The sequence below is a fragment of the Meles meles genome, chromosome 19 (assembly GCF_922984935.1).
Source record: "Meles meles chromosome 19, mMelMel3.1 paternal haplotype, whole genome shotgun sequence".
In the NCBI taxonomy this organism is placed as follows: Eukaryota; Metazoa; Chordata; class Mammalia; order Carnivora; family Mustelidae; genus Meles; species Meles meles.
This window is the reverse complement of record NC_060084.1, coordinates 21,214,145-21,233,035: the sequence shown is the minus strand read 5'-3', so window position 1 is coordinate 21,233,035 and position 18,891 is coordinate 21,214,145.

Below are 18,891 nucleotides of genomic sequence, written 5' to 3'. Positions count from 1 at the left end.
TTCTGTGATGGTAGCTGATATTGGCAATGGATGCTTGGGAAATGTTAATAAAGTACTACAATTTGGGACTGCATGGTTTTGTTTTGGGTTTTTTGTTTTTGTTTTTGTTTTTGTTTTTGCCTCTATTTTTCAGGAGATCCAAATTCCCCTGGTACTAACCAAATGGTGTATGCTTATATGTGTATCATATTATATGCAATATGCTATAATAAATATTAACGATGATTTTTATTTTCATGTATTTTACATAGTTTATATTTTATACAGTTTTATTTATTTATTATTTATTTATTTATTTATATTAATTCATTATAGAAGGTAATAGGGCAATGAGTAGCATAGAGGTTATGTGCAGGGACTTTGGAGTCAAACACCTGTTAAGTTCAGATGATTGTAACAAACTATGTTTACCCTTTCGAAACTCAATTTTGGAAAATGTTAACATACAGAAAATAGAAGCACTAACCCATTGTGTTATTGTAAGGACTGAATGAAGTAATGTACTTAAGGTACTTAAAATAGTGTCTGGCACATAGAAAACACAACTATCATAATAATATTATAAAACTGTGACATGCTCTGAACATCAAGAATATTTTCTTAACGTCAAGAATATTTTTTCTAAATTCTGAACACTGTCTGGCATGTTTAATCTTTGGCTAAGATGGGAATACATTTTATTACATTGTATATAATGTGTATGTGCTTGTGTGTGTGTGCATGTTATTTATTTAAAATGTTAAACTGCTCTGACCTCAGGTATTCCAATTTTTTACAAGTATATATTTATTTTTGAAGATTTATTTTATTTATTTTAGAGAGAGAGCATGCAGGGAACAGGGGCAGAGAGAGAGGGAGAGAGAAACACAGAGAGAGGGAGAGAGAAGCACAAACAGACTCCATGCTCATCATGGAGCCTGACACAGGCCTCAATCTCAGGACCCTGAGATCAGATCTGAGCTTATAAACCCACAGTCAGACACTCAGCGCCAACTCTGCCACTCAGGCACCCCTTTCCACAAGTATTTACAGATTCTGCACGCTTTAAATGATGATTTTTGTTTCTCTGTCTTACCTGCAGATGTATCAATTTCTAAACTTTATTTGCCAAACATATTAGTATTGGTGAACCTGCACTTTGCAGTTTTGTAATCTGATTATTATATTTAAGTGAGGTAATATATTCTGAAGTTTAGTTCCTATCTCTTTCATCAACTGCTTAATTAAAATTTATATATTTAATGTTCACTCATTGTACATGTACATACACATAGTAAATTTATATTCGGTAAGTTTATACATGACCACCACCCAGTTTGGTTTTTTTTTGTTGTTGTTGTTTTTTTAAAGATTTTATTTATTTATTTGACAGAGAGAGAGATCACAAGTAGGCAGAGAGAGAGGAGGAAGCAGGCTCCCTGCGGAGCAGAGAGCCCGATGCGGGGCTCAATCCCAGGACCCTGAGGTCATGACCTGAGCCGAAGGCAGCGGTTTAATCCACTGAGCCACCCAGGTGCCCCACCACTCAGTTTTATAGTGTTTCCATCACTCCAAAAAGTTACTCATGTCAATCCCCACTCCAGCTTCAACCCTAAATAACCAGTGATACGCTTTCTATCTTTATAGCTTTCCCCCTTAAATTGCATATAGATAGAACCATATAGTACAGAGTATCTTTTCTATCTGATTTTGGTCACCTTATCATGTTTTCTATCATTATTCATGTTGTGTATATCTGCTGTTTGCTATTTTAATTGCCAAGTCATAATTCTTTAAGTATTTTTGCCTCATTTTATTTATCCATTTAACTACTGATAGATATTTGGAGAGCTTTTGGTTTGCAATTAATATAAATAATACTGTTATAAATATTTGCTCCTCTTTTTTATGTGAATGATTCTTTAGATCCTAACAAATTTAGCTTCTGTTCCCAGAGAAATATAAATGTGTACCTTGCCAGAAAAATTGATTCAGTGTTAAGATTCATAGACTCCTTGAACCTGAATATTACCTACAGTTCCCTAGATAGATCTTAAAAGCCCATTCCCAAGAACATGCAGACTACCATTTTTAAAATTATTTTAAGATTCAGACATTCTGGGGCTCCCAGGTGGCTCAGTGGGTTATAGCCTCTGCCTTCGGCTCAGGTCATGATCTCAGGGTTCTGGAATAGAGCCCCACATCTGGCTCTCTGCTCAGCAGGGAGCCTGCTTCCCTTCCTCTCTCTCTGCCTGCCTGTCTGCCCACCTGTGATCTCTGTCTGTCAAATACACAAATAAAATCTTAAAAAAAAAAAAAAATTCAAACATTCTTATTTTTTTACAAAAATAATAGTTTTACAATGTTTTAGAGAAAATGAAGCAATTGGCCTCCAAAAACTAAAAACTAAACTCATTTATCAAGTTAATTATGATAAATAAGCCACACACGAGCAGAGTAGCCTGGGGACAAGAAAGAGCTGTGAGCTATTGTGACATCTGCTATGATGGCGATGTGCAAACAGAGAAGGCATAGGAAATCTATACCCTGAGAAGTGTATAATGTGGTAAAACAGCAAGATGTGTCGATATAGTGACAATGTCAAGCCCTAAATCCTGGAAAAACAGGGACAAGTGACACACATCACCAACAATCACTGAGTACACATCCACGATTTATGCTGGCAGCTGTGGAGTTAACAACGAAGAATCAAGTGTGGTGCCTACCCACAAGAAACTTAGAGTTCAATGGTACTCAGAGAAATACTCTTTTTACTAAGCTTTAAAAATAGTGCCTAAGTGCCAATTTCAATATCATGCAACCATTTTAAATGCACTCCCTGTAAGATTTATGGAGCTAAGATCCTTCTAGAAATATGATATAATTATGTGGATATGGTGCCTAACACAGATTAGGCATTTAATTCATCATAGCTGTTAGGACTTGTCCCATTCCAGTATAATCCTGATATAATAGCTGTGGAATCTGATGAATAACTAAGTAACTGTAAATAATTGATTAATGTTGTAGTGGAGGCATAAACAATGTGCTTTCCAAGAACAAAGGAGGAAACAGTTGTCACAATCTGGCTGGGCAGGAAAGGGATCCAGATGAAGTACTGAAAGAAGAGAAAACATGAACTGAGATTTGGAAGATGAGAAGTTGGCAGAATGGATCAGAGGAAAAGCATGTAGCCAAACATGGACACATGGAAGTGTGTGGAATAGTCAAGAACCAGGGGGTTTGCAAATGTGGCTAATCCAGTTGGGTGTAACAAAACAAGTAGAGTGGGAATTATGCCATCTCAGGGTTTTAGTGGTATGGGACAGCAGACAAAAGGGATACTCCAGAGCAGCCAGTCTCTGGATATGCTCTACATTATTGTCTTTCAGGAAGGTGTTACTGTAGCCTGTATTGGTACACTATTTCATGCTGCAAAAAACTTTGCATTTAGAATCATCTCATTTGTTCCTTAACACTACCTAGAGATAGAGGTGGCTCAGGTATCTTTGGCCTCATTTTTTACCAGGAAACCTTTCCAGGGAGGTTAAATGATTTTCCTAAATCATAGAGGCAGGTAGTTGTCCAAATAAAAGTAAGCACTACAAACTGTAAATGTAATGGTGCTTTTCAATTGACCTTGATCTTTGAATTCAGACTAAGTGTTAATATAGAGAAAATGAAGATTTCCAATGATGGTGGTCGTAATGATGATAATATTGATTCCCATGGTAGTTTTGTTTTTTGTTTTGTATTTTTTTAATTCCCTAGGCTATTTATTTTATTGCTCTATATTTCAAGTTGAATAAATGACCTTTAGTCTGAAATGAGATGAAACCTCATGCTAGGCACTTTACTAAACAATAAGCATAAAAAGATGAGGAATCTTGAGCCTTCTTTCAGAAGCTTTTTGATGACAGATGTCTCAGAATGGCTGTACTATGAGATTATCAAACAAACTGACTATACTTACTATACATTTATTCTCTAAATTCTTGTTTGTCCATATCATGGGATCATAGAAAATTAAAACAACCATTTAAAATCAATCTTTTTGTCTCCATTCCCCACCCCCCACATTAATCTAAGGAGCAATAAAATATGGTACACCTTCATTTGCTAGGAAACTACTCTGCCGCACTTTGTGGCATGCATCACAAAGTAGTTGGGTAGCAATTACATGTGGAGATGTGTCAGTTGTAGACTTTGGGTTCCCTCTGCATAAACGGTCTCGTTACCAGAAATGTCTAATGCTGCCTGATGGGCCATTCCCTATGCCTCTGCCTACCTTCCCTCTTTCCCTGTGACTGCCTATGTTCTGCTGTATTTATCAAACTGGAAGAAGATGGGGGATACTGACAGAGAACTTACGCTGTTGTTGTTTTTTTGTTTTGTTTTTTCCTTCCAAAGGATAGAAGTCATTAAAATATTTATGAAATAGGAAAATGCAGTAAAATATTTTATGAAGTAAAAATTATTTCAAATTGAACCATCTACTTTTACTTATATACTGACTGATACTAGAACTTAAAAAAGAAAGGATTGCAAATATTTCAAGGGCTCTTAGAGTAGTCTATTTTATTGTTTCATTCAATCATAGGCTGAAGACAGGTGATATGAAAGGATGAAAATACCCTTAGGCAATGCTTAAAATACACACAAGGACTTACTTAAGAGTCCCATCATCTATTTTCCATTTAGCTCTTCTTTTGGACGCAGCATTGTGCCAAGTTTTTAGAATACCAAATGAGGAAGGGTTCCCTATTGTCAAGCTTTTCATCATGGGGAGTGGTATGTGGAGATAAACAAATAAATGGATAATTGTCCTGAAATGTGTGAAAGTCTATGGCAGGGTAAACTTGGCTATTAAGACCACAAACCCACAGGGTATACAGAGCAACTTCACATAAATGGAGAAAGTTTGAACGTTTAAGAATCAATTGGAATCAAAGACCTAAAAATATAAGCTGAACAAAAAGGAATTTCCAGAGAGGGAATCAACTAGCAATGGAAGCTGTTCTTTCCTGAGTTAAGGTAAATGGCTGGAATAAAATATCTTCAATAAGTGGTATGTGAGGAGTACTAAAGAGGAGGCTACAAAACGAGAATTTTATGTAAGCTTGTAAATTGGGAATTGTAACTCACTATAATTAACATACTTTTAAGTTCCTTCTCTACTAGTTGTTGGAGATAGACCTGAGATTAAAATTGACATGGCCCATGCCCCTTTGGAGGATAAGAAACAGTTTAGCAGAGGAGGCAGACAATACAGAATAAGTTCAGGGAAAAAAAATAATTAATACAACTTTATAAGAACCATGAAAACAATTTTAAAACGTTATCCAAGAATTTGAGTCTTTCATTCTGAGGGAGTCATCAATGGATTATAAGCACAGAGAGTAATGATCAAATATTCTTCAAGATTTGCTTTTTGTTTGTTTGTTTGTTTACCACAGATGATGAAATGGAGTCCTCAAAACTGGACTTGGTTCAAGCCATCTTTACCTTAGCTGATCTTTCAATATAGGTGGCAGAGGGATGAAAAGATCCAGAGAATTTTAGCAGAACTCTCAGAAGGAAAGGCAATAACATGAGGGAGAAGTAAAAAGAAGGGACTTACTGAGCTTATACCAATATTGACAGAAGCAAAACACATCCATCCATGATTTTCTGGCACACGGTCCAAGAGAAGATCATACAATGTTAAAAGAGGAACTCGATCCAATTTTTGCTTTGTTTTGTTTTGGTTTGGTTTTGGTTTTTTAACCCCTCAGAGCCAAAGAGAACACACTTTGTATTATATCCTTGGATAACTGATATATTTTAGAAAATTTAGTTCAATTTTTAAACATAGACTAGAAAGTTCTTAAGAAAGTTAGCATTTTGTTTTCCAATTTAAAATTTTCCCACTTGGGTGATAAGTGAGTTATTCAGTGCTTCTGAAAGCATACTCTTCATTCATTTGCTTATCAAACTATTTGGTGAACAGCTATAATATATCAGGCACTACAGGAGGCACTTAGTAATAAGACTGAAAAGAAGGAGTCCCTATCTTTATCTGGCATATATGGTCTAGTAGAGAAACCTGGCATTAAACATCTTATAATAATATGCATATGAATTATGGCAAGGTAGAATTTCAGGCACTGGGTGATATCGGTGGTATAGAGAGAGAACACGGGACGAATGAAAGTTTATATCAGGAAGGAAAAAAATAATGTTTGAAGTATCTACAACATTAAGAATAGGGTGGGAATGCTGTCATGTATGTGGGTAAGAATAGCTTCAAACATTCTTCTTCCCATCGGGGAGAAAAAGATCTTCCCTGATGGCCATAGAAAGTAGAACAATGAGCATTATTAAAAAAAAAAAAGGTGTCAGATTCATATCACTATACAGTATAATTTCCTAATGATAAAAACAGTGTGATAATGGAAACGTATTCCTTGTCACTGGGAGCATTCATGTTCAAGCTGGAAGAATCCCTAAAAATTGGTTCTGGGTACGCAGATTCAAATAGACAGGGCCCAGAGAGCATCAAAGTTATGTACTCAGGTGAGAAAAAAATAAGGAAGATGGACCAACTGAGGAGAACACACATTCTATAAAGCATTTACTCTTATACTGTATTGACTCTGCACTTGGAAGTTGTTTATGCCTAAAGAACATGTTTAGTTAGTGTGCCGCAAGATTTCAGTCTGGTATACTGGCCTGCTGGCAGCAAATGTGGACCTTCATAAGGTTTTGTGAATCTGGAGTCATTCATTATTCTTCCTTTACATCTGATACCCAAAAGTTGAGCAACTCTCCAATAAAATTCCAGGATCCTGAGAAATATGTTGTTAAGCACAATTTCCCAGAGTCCTTCAAATTATACCCTGCCTGTAACTACTGGTGTGGATAAAACGGCTAAGTATCCTCATCAGCTGGGACAGCCCCAGTATCTAAGATTTTTACTGGATCTTAGTTTCCCCATTTGCAATTTGGGAAACTGTTTAAGCAGAGAAAAGAGTCAAAGTCTTACAGTTAACTGCCTTGAATAAGCCAGAACTCTTGTCCAGGTACAAGGAGGTGTGGGGAAGAAAAGGCATCTTATCCTTATATCCCAGTGATCCCCTGCATCACCATTTTTTTCCCTTGCTCCTATTGTCAGATACTACTCTAGGGACCTTCCACTCTTCCACTTGTCCATTTAATTTTCAGGGGAGTAGATAGGAACTAACGTGATCAAAACCCCTAGGTGATTGGTTCACAAATGATCACCTAATACAAATCAGGTCAATCATAATATTCTGATTCCAACAGACCACCCTGCTGCAGAAATTCATATAAGCTGGGCAAATAATTTCCTTCCCTAAGCTGATTGGATATAGGGAAAAGTGGCTGAAGTTATACTACTAAGAATTGTTAAGGGCTGTTTTCCATCATACTAAAATAAAAACAAAACAAACAAAAAGACCATGCCATGTAGAGAAAGTAGGGTATATAAAACTGACTCATAGAGAGAAGCCAAGACAGAAAAATGAAAGTTTCAAAATGCCAAGATCCCTGTAACAGTTGACCCAGAGGCTGCGTCTACTCTTCATGACATGGTTGGTGGTTTCACAAGATTATTTCAGTATCCTGTCCATGAACCTTTTTTCACATAAATTTCCTACTTATTACCTATTTTACAAAGTCCAAATAAACACATCAATATGACTCTCCTCATAATTTACTATATTTTAATATGTATTGGTAAATAAAATAAAAAATGACATGAATCTCTTTTTCTTCTTTTTTAAGGGAGAATTAAAACCACAAAGAGAAATATAATGCCCACAATAACTAAATGACATACTACAATTAGCTCATTTTATTACATGCATTCTACTAAGTGATATCCTTTGCCACCCCTCATTCTAGCCATTGTGAAGCCACTGGCTGCCCAGGAGTCATCTATCAGGATGGCTCCTTAGGAGATGAAGGACTATGGTCTATACTTCTTTAAGGTCACCACCTAAATGCATCAAGCCCTTAGCTGGATACCTAAGAGACATGGAAAACATAATTAAAATGGAATTCAGGACCTCTTGTCCTTATAATCTTGCACCATGTGGGCAACTGCCACTTAGTAATATCTGGGCAGATGTTATCAGAACAGATGGCAAACTCAGGGGAAATGTGGTGTCCTGCAGAGAGCAAGGACTTCAAAGAGAGAGACTAAGGTTCAAATCTTGACTTTGCCACTGTCTCTTGAGCCAGTGATTTAGTTTCTTTGACCCTCAAATACTGTAACTATTAATTGCAGTAATTAAGTGAATAATACATAAAGTGCCTTGACATTTAAACAAGATCATGTATATGAAGTGCCTTGCACACAGTAAAGACATGATTAAAATGTTACTTCCTTCCCCAATGGATCCCTCTAAGTCCTCCACTGGGACAGTCTAACCAGAAAATTAGAGGAGGTGGGGAGGAAGAAAGAGACAGAGGGGAGGGTTGCATAAACTCATATTATCATTAGTCCCAAATCATCTGGATAAAAGCCAAGGTGAGAATAATCATAGTTCAAATGCATACATGTTCCCAGCTGTAGCTAGTAGACTTTATGTTTCTGTTTCCAAGATAACTTCCTCAGGGTGTTTTAAGAATATATGACAGCTTCCCTCTAATCCTTTCCTCATTCAAACTAGATATCCTTCCTCAAGTCCCTTTAGGATTAAGAGTAGACAATCAAATAAGTATCTGGAACCCACTATCTATTTTAATGACACATAATAAAATTGGTACACTGGAGGGAAAGGATTAAGGATAACAATTACAAATCATATTTATTGAGCACTTACTGTATGCCAATCACTCTCAAGCCACTTCTACCAATATTATATTTCAAAAAAGAAACTTTCTAAGAAAAATACCTGGGATGTCACTTTACATTGTTAGAAACGGCATATAAGACATAGTTAGCAGGATTTTTAAAGGTCAGCAGGGATTGTGATAGGCATAAAGAGTGCAAAATTGAATAAAATAGTGGTCCTGATGTCAGGAAGCCTGAAATAAAGAGGCAGGACATGTAAAAATGTGACCATAAAGTAATAATAGCAGCTATTCTTTATTATGCAAATGTATTTTATAACCTATTTAGAATATTTTTCATATTTCTGTTTTACAGAAGAATAAGCTGAAAAGCAGAATATATTATGAGGACCAGCTCACTCTTTCTGAATCATATTATATATATATATGATATGATATATGATATATATATATATATATGATATATAGTAATACCATTGTGGACATAGAATGATAAAATATGAATATAGATAAATCACAATGATAGGCATAGGTAATCAAGGATTTAAGTGTCCTGTTCTGCTATGTTATCCCTGTCTACTGGAATGTTAATTCATCAATTCCTGGTAATTCCTTCTTACTTCCTTAATAAATACTTGCTGAATTCCCAATAGGATCTAATAAGACTAAGATGAATAAAACAATCACAAATTTACTGAGGAGTTTATCCAGGAATGCTCATCGAACACTTAAACCACTGGCATTAGGAGATCTGGAAAGGTGGAAAATTTTACACTAAAGTTAAAAAAAAGAAAAAAGGCATAGGCCCACATCAGTATTCTAAATTTTTAGGAGGTATATCACTCAAAAATGTTACTTAATTTTCTAGGTGAGCTACCTTCTAAGTTTGGTTTCTTTGGTTATGTGATACAATTCAGTATTTGTTTTTACACATATTGAAAATGTTTTACAATGTATTATTTTATTTTATGTTGTTAAAAAACAAAATTGAACAGAGTGAATTTGCATGGAGCAACATCCCAAATAGCAAGTAGAGAAGACCCTGGGAGTTCCACAAAATAGGTTTTAATAGGAAGGAGACTGAGCAGGAAGTTGTTAGCAAAAAAAGAATTGTTAATCACCCAGAGGACCTCACTAGTGATGATCAAACAACTTCTGATTGACTTTTAAAATGTCGCATTCCTGAGAAAGACTGAAACTGTAGTTTAGTCTTGGTTTACTGTTTTGGGGACAAATAACTCCATTTTGGGCTTGTTGTTAATTTTTTAACAGTGTTACTCTTCTGCAATTGCTCTGTTAGTCAGTCGTTTTGGTTTTGGCCAGTGTTACTAGACTTGTGAGGAAAGAGGCAGGTTCATCTCATCTGGAGCAAAGGCTCCTGAGAGCCTAAAGAGCCTTGATCGAGGTGAGGTTTTGCTGGACACATCAGAAGTGGTGATGATGGAAGATGGGAAAGGGCAGATATTAAAGCAATCACTAGGTATAGGTCAAATAAGAATGTTTTTTAAAAAATAAAAATAACACTTATAAAGTAACTGGGCAGTTCATTTTGCAGTGTGAAGCAATTTGAGAATTAGCTACATTGCCTACAAAGTAGCCTTTTTCTTTTTCTTCTCTCAAAGACTGTATTGCTTACTGAGAACATCAGAATTACTTGAGTTGTTTGTTATAAAGCTGATTCAGAGGACTGAAATCATGGACACTGTAATATATGATATCCATGCAAGAGAAATGTTATGGAGATCAGGGAAATCCCAACACTTATTTGCTTTAACATTGCATTCCAAGTTCAACAGTTATTTGTTTTGCTTAATATGGTATTCTAACTCTTAGCACAATGCCTATCAAAATATAGACAGAAGGAAAGAAGGAAGGAAGGGACGAAAGAAGGAAGAAATGGGAGGAAGGGAGGGAGGGAGGAGAAAAAAGAGCAGAGGGCTGAGGAGGTCTGGGGATGGAGAGAGGAGGGAAGATGAGGGGAAGGGAAGAAAATTCCATAAGATTAAAAAGCGCATATTATTTTTGAAATTTCTTTTTTCAGGTTGTCAAGTTTGACTCTTCATTTGAATGTGTGTGTGTGTGTGTGTGTGTGTGTGTGTGTTTGGGGGAGGATGTGGGGAAGGCAACAAAAGGTAGGAGAAGATGATTTTTTTCCCACACTGGATTGCCAGTGTTTTGCATTTTTTGATGCTAACAGTGAGAATCATTTGAACCTTTACATTTAAGAGCTTAGTCCCAAGAATATTTGTGCCAAAGTCAAGCTTTCTTAGCATGTTCTATGTCTTCTTTTGTAAAATCTGTCATGCTACTAATTATTTGGATAATTTTGGTATTTATTATTATACTACATGCATTACATGAGAAAGTACCTGGTAGATTGTTTGGTAACAGCAGGAATGCACTAAATAGATGTTAGGTGTTTATGTGAGAGGCTAATGACTGAAGGACCAGCACTGCATCACAGTGACTTGTCTACTGTTTGCTTGTGTATACCATTATCTTGTGACTGTTCATTTCTACCTAAAGTTCATCCTTAGCTGGAAGGACTCTCATGAAAGGGTGTTGGTAGATTCACATGTATGGGACTTATGGTTCTAATGAAGCAGGAGGGAAGGGAGACTCAGGATGACAAGTTGAACAAAGTAAACCCATTTTGGTTTTAGGCTGACCCTTAACCTAAAAGTCAGCTAGTCAAAAAGAGTCACAAGATCCAACTCATGGAAAACCAGAAGACCCCACTTCCTCTAGCAGTAAAACCCACAAAGGCTGGATTTTCTTAAAATTGTTCCCCGTGGTAATTTTACAACCCTAGTAATCCTAAAACAATGGAAAATCTAGCTACCCAATGCAAATGATAAATCCAAAGTTGAAGAGTAAGCACCTTTGGTTAGCTAATTAAAAAACAAAACAAACAAATAAAACCAAACAACCAACCAACCAAACAAACAAACAAAAAAACACTTCTAAAACCCTCCCTTAGAGGCAAAGGAGGAATCCTCTTCCTCATTTGGGAGAAGAGAGCATTACTTGGTGAAGTAGCTCCTCTCTTCTAGACTTTTCTTTGTCTCTTTCTCTAAATAGGTTGCCCTTGAATTCTTTCCTGCAGAAAGCTAAGAACCCCCTTGACAAGGAGTCTGAGTCTCTTCATCTTGGTGCCTTGGCCCATCCAGCATCACTCATAAAAAAGAAACTGAAGAGGAAAATTACCCAGAGGAGGCCCAGGCCAGGAGTTCCCAGAAGATGGAAAATAACTAACAGTAAGCTAGAGATAACCAGAAACTCTACTGGCAGCAAGAGATAACCAGTCCTTTCTGCTTCTGTAAACAGGTTTCCCACCATGGGCTCTGAGCACTTCTCTTCTGCCTAAAGCAACCCGCGCTCTCCCCCGACCTCAGTTAAACCCACCTACCAGAAGTCAGCATAGCCCTTGGAACCTGACTGCCGGTAGTCCCCTATAAAAGCCCTATAACCCCAATGCCCTGGGCCCTGAACTTCGAGCACAGGATCATCTGGGTCCTCCAGTGTAAAATGAATCTGAGTCCTCTGACTTCTCTGAGTGTCGAAGAAGTAGTTCTCTTGCTGTGCCGATTATTTTCCTCAACAAAACAACTTCATGGGAGAAAGAAAAATGTTGGATGGGGTGAAGGAATTAAAATATTCTCAGGGGTATTAAGAATAAAATTTTTAAGTGTGATAACAAAGAAAATTAGGGAAATCTTATCTTCTAGACACCGATTGAAAGTATCACGTTTTTTAGGAGATGTCTTGGGTTTGTCTCTCTGTTAGTATTGCTTTAGTTTGCCATCCTTTTATTGTTTTTGAGACACTTGTGCTAAATGTTGATGTGGATTTTTTCTTCTACAGTCCTCTCCCCTATATGATGATTCCTTATGCTTTATTACATATATATATGTATATATATGTATGTATGTGTGTATATATATGTACATATATACATATACATGCACACACACATATGTGTTTTTGGGGGGGTGGGAGGCTAAGCATTTCATGACTTCATACTCAGAGCTACATTGTGCTTTATGCCATCTTGCAGACCCTTCTATTATTACACAGATATTGTACAATCGTCCTTGTAATTAGGATATAGTTAAATTTGTTGGGGTGCCTGGGTGGCTCAGACTTTAAGCGTCTACCTTCGGCTCAGGTCATGATTCCAGGGTCCTGGGATCCAGCCCCACATCTGGCTCCCTGCTCAGCAGGAAGCCTGCTTCTCCCTCTCCCAATTCCCCTGCTTATGTTCCCTCTCTCGCTGTGTCTCTCTCTGTCAAATAAATAAATAAAAATCTTTAAAAAAAAAAAAGGAGATAGCTAAATTTGCGACTTGATTTTGCAGCCAGTTGTTATGTAGGTTCTGTGTAATCTTGGCAACCTTGTCATTGATGACTCATGTAGGGCATTGGGGAGTACAATGGTGCCAAAATTCCACAAATATTCTATACAAACATAAGCTTTCAGACTCATTATCACTGTACATAACAAACACACTTAATATTCACAGGAGAAAGGTTAGCCACAGCTGAAATAAGTTCTGTCCAGTTAGCACAATGGTGCTGCACTAGAGTACAGTGTCTTGTGAGTCTCCAGAAAACTGGACCTTTCTTATTTTGGCCTGAAGCACATTTAAATTAAGAGAAGGGAGGAAAGAAAATAAATAAATAAATAAATAAAAATAAACCAAATATAAGACCAAATTATATCTATATATCTATATCTATATCTATATCTATATCTATATCTATATCTATCTATCTATCTATATTCAATTTCTATTTAAGAGAAGTTACTTTAGTGGTGATTGGGAAAGGATGGAGATATTCCAACACTAAGACTTAAAATGTAATAACATTTGCAGAATTCTATTCCTCTGAGTTGACCTTCAATATAATTTTTTCTATTTAGTTTTGGTCAAGCTTTTAGTAAATCATTTTTTCTTTCCAATACATATTCATATAGTCCTTTTCTTCTTTGACATCTCTAAGTGTATAGACAAAAGAGGACCAAATATGGACAAATCCTCTTCATGACTTTTTTTTTTTAAGATTTTATTTACTTATTTGACACAGAGAGAGAGAGATCACAAGTAGGCAGAGGCAGGCGGTGGCGGGGGGAGGGGGGAGCAGGCTTTCTACTGAGTAGGGAGCCAGATACTGGGATAGAACCCAGGACCCTGAGATCCTGACCAGGCCCATCAGAGACAGACACTTAACCATCTGAGCCACCCAGGAACCCCCTCTCCATGACTCTTAATTGATTCCTCTAACTCATTCTGAACCTTCCCTTCACTGATCTGTCCTCTCAAAGAAAAGACACTTATTAGCTTTTTACCAAGATAATAAAGAAATTTTCTCTGCATCTTGTCTTTCCTTCATACCTGTATCCAAGATATCCACAAGTCCCACTGCACTTCTATTACTGCTTCCTGATTCTAAGATTCTACAGTCTCTCACTTGGATCATGGAAGGCTCCTAAGTAGTCTCTTTCATTCATTCTTATTGCTACATTCTGTTCTTCATACAAAAGCCAAAATAAGCTTTTTAAAAACTAAAACATGATTCTTCTTTGTTTAAATCTGTTCAGTGGTTTCCCCCCAAAATTCGAATAAAATCAAAATTCTTTTCCTTGGTTTACAGATACTATTTTCCCCTTACTAACATACTTCCAATTTTTGTCATTGTTCTTAACCTATACTCATGTTATTTTCTCCATTAAATATGTGACATTTATTTTTAATCTAGAGCCTTTGTAACAACTCTTCTCTTTGCTGAAATTGTCTTTAAACTTGGTATGATTGAGCCCTTTTAAAGATCCATGCTTAAGTGTTATCTTTTTTAGAGAATCATCTTGGCTATCCAAATTAAAATAGCCCATTTAGCAATCCTTATCACTTTATTTACTGTATATTTTTACATTAGTGAACAAACAAGAAAACAACAAAAAAACTTGTTGATGGTAAGTCTGTTCTTTCTAGATTGCAAGCTCTGTGGGAGTCGATACTATGTCTATCCTATTTGTGTTCACTCCATAGGATCTCAAATATTTCCTATCAGTAGTCTCTCATGAAATATATGTTGAATAAATATGTATTTAACAGATATTATTCCATGTTGAATCCTATCTTGATTATTGGATAGTCAGTGCTGAGCTAAACAGACATGGTCTGTTTCTTCATGAAGGTGGCTTTGAGAGGAGAAAACTCGTATTATTTAAATATTAACACAAGAAAGGAGAGTTTTGGTGCACACAGCTGGAGGATTCAGGAGAGCTTTCTCAGGGGATCAATAGCTGTATAGGGATCCAATTGTGGAACATAAGTTAACTAGAAAAAGGTTGAGCATGAGACAATGTTGGTGCATGTCCCAGGCATCCGGGGGAGATAACAGCATGTATTAAAAACCATGAAGCAGAAAAGAAGAGTGTCTGCTTGATGAACTAAGTTAAAGCCTTTGGAGTTTGAACACAGAGGATAATGGAGAGAGAAGTTGTAGGTGAGAGCTGAGAGGTGGCTATGGTACTTTGAGATGGAAAAGAACTTGATACTTACCTTGAAAACATCAATATGGGGATAACTTGTCTCTCTCTTTGCCACACAACTGGTTCTTAGGAATCAAAGTCATAAAGCACTTATATGAGTATAAAATAACAAATAATAAAATAATAAAAGTGTGTATAGTACATAGGGGTCATAGTGTTTTTAGAGAGGTGGAAGTGAATTAATTATATGTGGAGTTTTTAGGTAAAATTAGAGAAGGAAGATCCTATGCAAGCTTTAATGGACACATAGGATTGCATTTGGAAGAACAAAACAAGGGGGAGACATTCTTGGTGAGGAAAACAGTTTTCATGAAAGCTAAGTCTTGTGTTCCGGGTACTAGAACTACTCTGGAAGTGGTAGAGAATAAAATATGAACAAGAGGTGCCAAAAGATGATAGTGTAAGAATAACCAGTGCTACAAAAACAGACACATAGATCAGTGGAACAGAATAGAGAGCCCAGAAATCGACCCTCAACTCTATGGTCAACTCATCTTTGACAAAGCAGGAAAGAATGTCCAATGGAAAAAAGACAGCCTCTTCAATAAATGGTGCTGGGAAAATTGGACAGCCACATGCAGAAAAATGAAATTGGACCACTTCCTTACACCACACATGAAAATAGACTCCAAATGGATGAAGGACCTCAATGTGAGAAAGGAATCCATCAAAATCCTTGAGGAGAACGCAGGCAGCAACCTCTTCGACCTCAGCCGTAGCAACATCTTCCTAGGAACAACGGCAAAGGCAAGGGAAGCAAGGGCAAAAATGAACTATTGGGATTTCATCAAGATCAAAAGCTTTTGCACAGCAAAGGAAACAGTTAACAAAACCAAAAGACAACTGACAGAATGGGAGAAGATATTTGCAAACGACATATCAGATAAAGGGCTAGTATCCAAAATCTATAAGGAACTTATCAAACTCAACACCCAAAGAACAAACAATCCAATCAAGAAATGGGCAGAGGACATGAACAGACATTTCTGCAAAGAAGATATCCAGATGGCCAACAGACACATGAAAAAGTGCTCCACGTCACTCGGCATCAGGGAAATACAAATCAAAACCACAATGAGATATCACCTCACACCAGTCAGAATGGCTAAAATTAACAAGTCAGGAAATGACAGATGCTGGAGAGGATGTGGAGAAAGGGGAACCCTCCTCCACTGTTGGTGGGAATGCAAGCTGGTGCAACCACTCTGGAAAACAGCATGGAGGTTCCTCAAAATGTTGAAAATAGAACTACCCTATGACCCAGCAATTGCACTACTGGGTATTTACCCTAAAGATACAAACATAGTGATCCAAAGGGGCACGTGTACCCGAATGTTTATAGCAGCAATGTCTACAATAGCCAAACTATGGAAAGAACCTAGATGTCCATCAACAGATGAATGGATAAAGAAGAAGTGGTATATATACACAATGGAATACTATGCAGCCATCAAAAGAAATGAAATCATGCCATTTGCGACGACGTGGATGGAACTAGAGCGTATCATGCTTAGTGAAATAAGTCAATCGGAGAAAGACAACTATCATATGATCTCCCTGATATGAGGACATGGAGAAGCAACATGGGGGGTTAGGGGGATAGGAGAAGAATAAATGAAACAAGATGGGATTGGGAGGGAGACAAACCATAAATGACTCTTAATCTCACAAAACAAACTGAGGGTTGCTGGGGGGAGGTGGGATTGGGAGAGGGGGAGGGGGCTATGGACATTGGGGAGGGTATGTGCTATCGTGAGTGCTGTGAAGTGTGTAAACCTGGCGATTCACAGACCTGTACCCCTGGGGATAAAAATACATTATATGTTTAGTAAAAAAAAAAAAAATTGGAAGGGGAGGCGAACCATAAGAGACTATGGACTCTGAAAAACAACCTGAGGGTTTTGAAGGGTCAGGGGTGGGAGGTTGGGGGAACAGGTGGTGGGTAATAGGGAGGGCACGTTTTGCATGGAGCACTGGGTGTTGTGCAAAAACAATGAATACTGTTACGCTGAAAAAATAAATAAAATGAAAAAAAAAGTCAAAAAAAAAAAAAAAAGAATAACCAGTGTTAGATAATGCAGAGCTTAGTATTATTTGCTGAAGAATTTAGACTTTACTCTGTTTCTCAACTTTTCCTATTCAAATAGCCCTAATGGAAGATGAGCTAGAATGCATCTCCTCCAGGGACTGGAGTTACAGCCCCCAAATGTCCTACTTCAGATTAAACATATGTGTGATTCCAACCACGATTAGTTGTGCTTATTGTAAAAGATATATGGTGTCCAAATATTTGGAAAAAATCAACACCATGCTTGTCCGTACTATTGCGTTTCCTTGGCAGACCACTTTATACTCTTTATGGTTAGATTCTCTAGTTATAAAGACAGCTAGGCTGCCCCCACCCAGGGACATTGGGAAGGGGCCTGGGGAGGTATCAGAAGCTAGAGGCCCAGGCCTTGCCCTTGAGGGCTGGCCCTCCTCCTCTGCATAGTTCAGGACTGAGGGAAGGGACATCCCAGTATATTCTGTGCTGTATAGAGATGTTTTTTATTTAATGTCATGAGAATGAGTGAGAAAAGTGAAAAGAAGCTGCTCCTTCCCTTCCCCCAAGACTGAGTGCTGGCCTGGTCTTGTCTCCAGAGTGTGATGTGCTACATCCTCCCCCATACCCCAGGGCTCTCAGGCATCAAACCTGACTGGTTACTCTGTCTTCCACAGGACCCAGTCCACCCACAGTGTAATAAAATTATGAGTTATGAGAGAGAGAGAGAGAGAGAGAGAAGGACAGAGAGAGAGAGAGAGAGAGAAGACAGCTAGAAAACAGCCTGCCATTGAGGTCTTTAAAACATAGGAGTGACATAATCAGATTTGTGATTTTAAAAGATCTCTCTAGTTGAGAATGTGGAGGTTGGATTAGAGGGGAGAAATAAATAGGCACTCAATAAACATTTGGTGAATTACTCTATTAACTCTCACCAAAGCTAAGTTTATACAGACATATGCAATTACATCGTCATGGTTTATCCAGGTTCAAATACTTCCTCTTGAGAAATAAACATAGCGCTTTGACCTAAATCATCTAGAATCACAGTCTGTGCTAATCAAATTCACCACAGCCTCGCTTATTTCTCACTCTACAACCTCAGGCAATATAAAAAGTTATGATCAACCACATCTTTGATCTAGTAAACAACCACCGCTTATCACAGCTGGAGTAAAAGTTATCCAATTAAGTCATTTATTCTAGCATTCCTTTTGGAATAGACTTATGAAATCATTGGGGAAACAATGGGGGAAAAAATGCAAGAATTTCCCTAGTATGCAAGTTCTCACCTAAGCTGAAGACTAAGACTGATAGGACTAAAACTATGGGAGGGAAACAACAGCAACAGCTCAAAGAACTGAATTTTCTCTTTCCTGATCTTATCTCATCAATTAAAAAGCCTCAAAAGTTACAGCTTTTTTTAACCCCTAAGACTCTGTTCTTCAAAGCAATTTCCTTGATAATCACTTAAAAAATAGTCATTGACTCTGAAGTGAGTTGATGTTTAAGAAAAA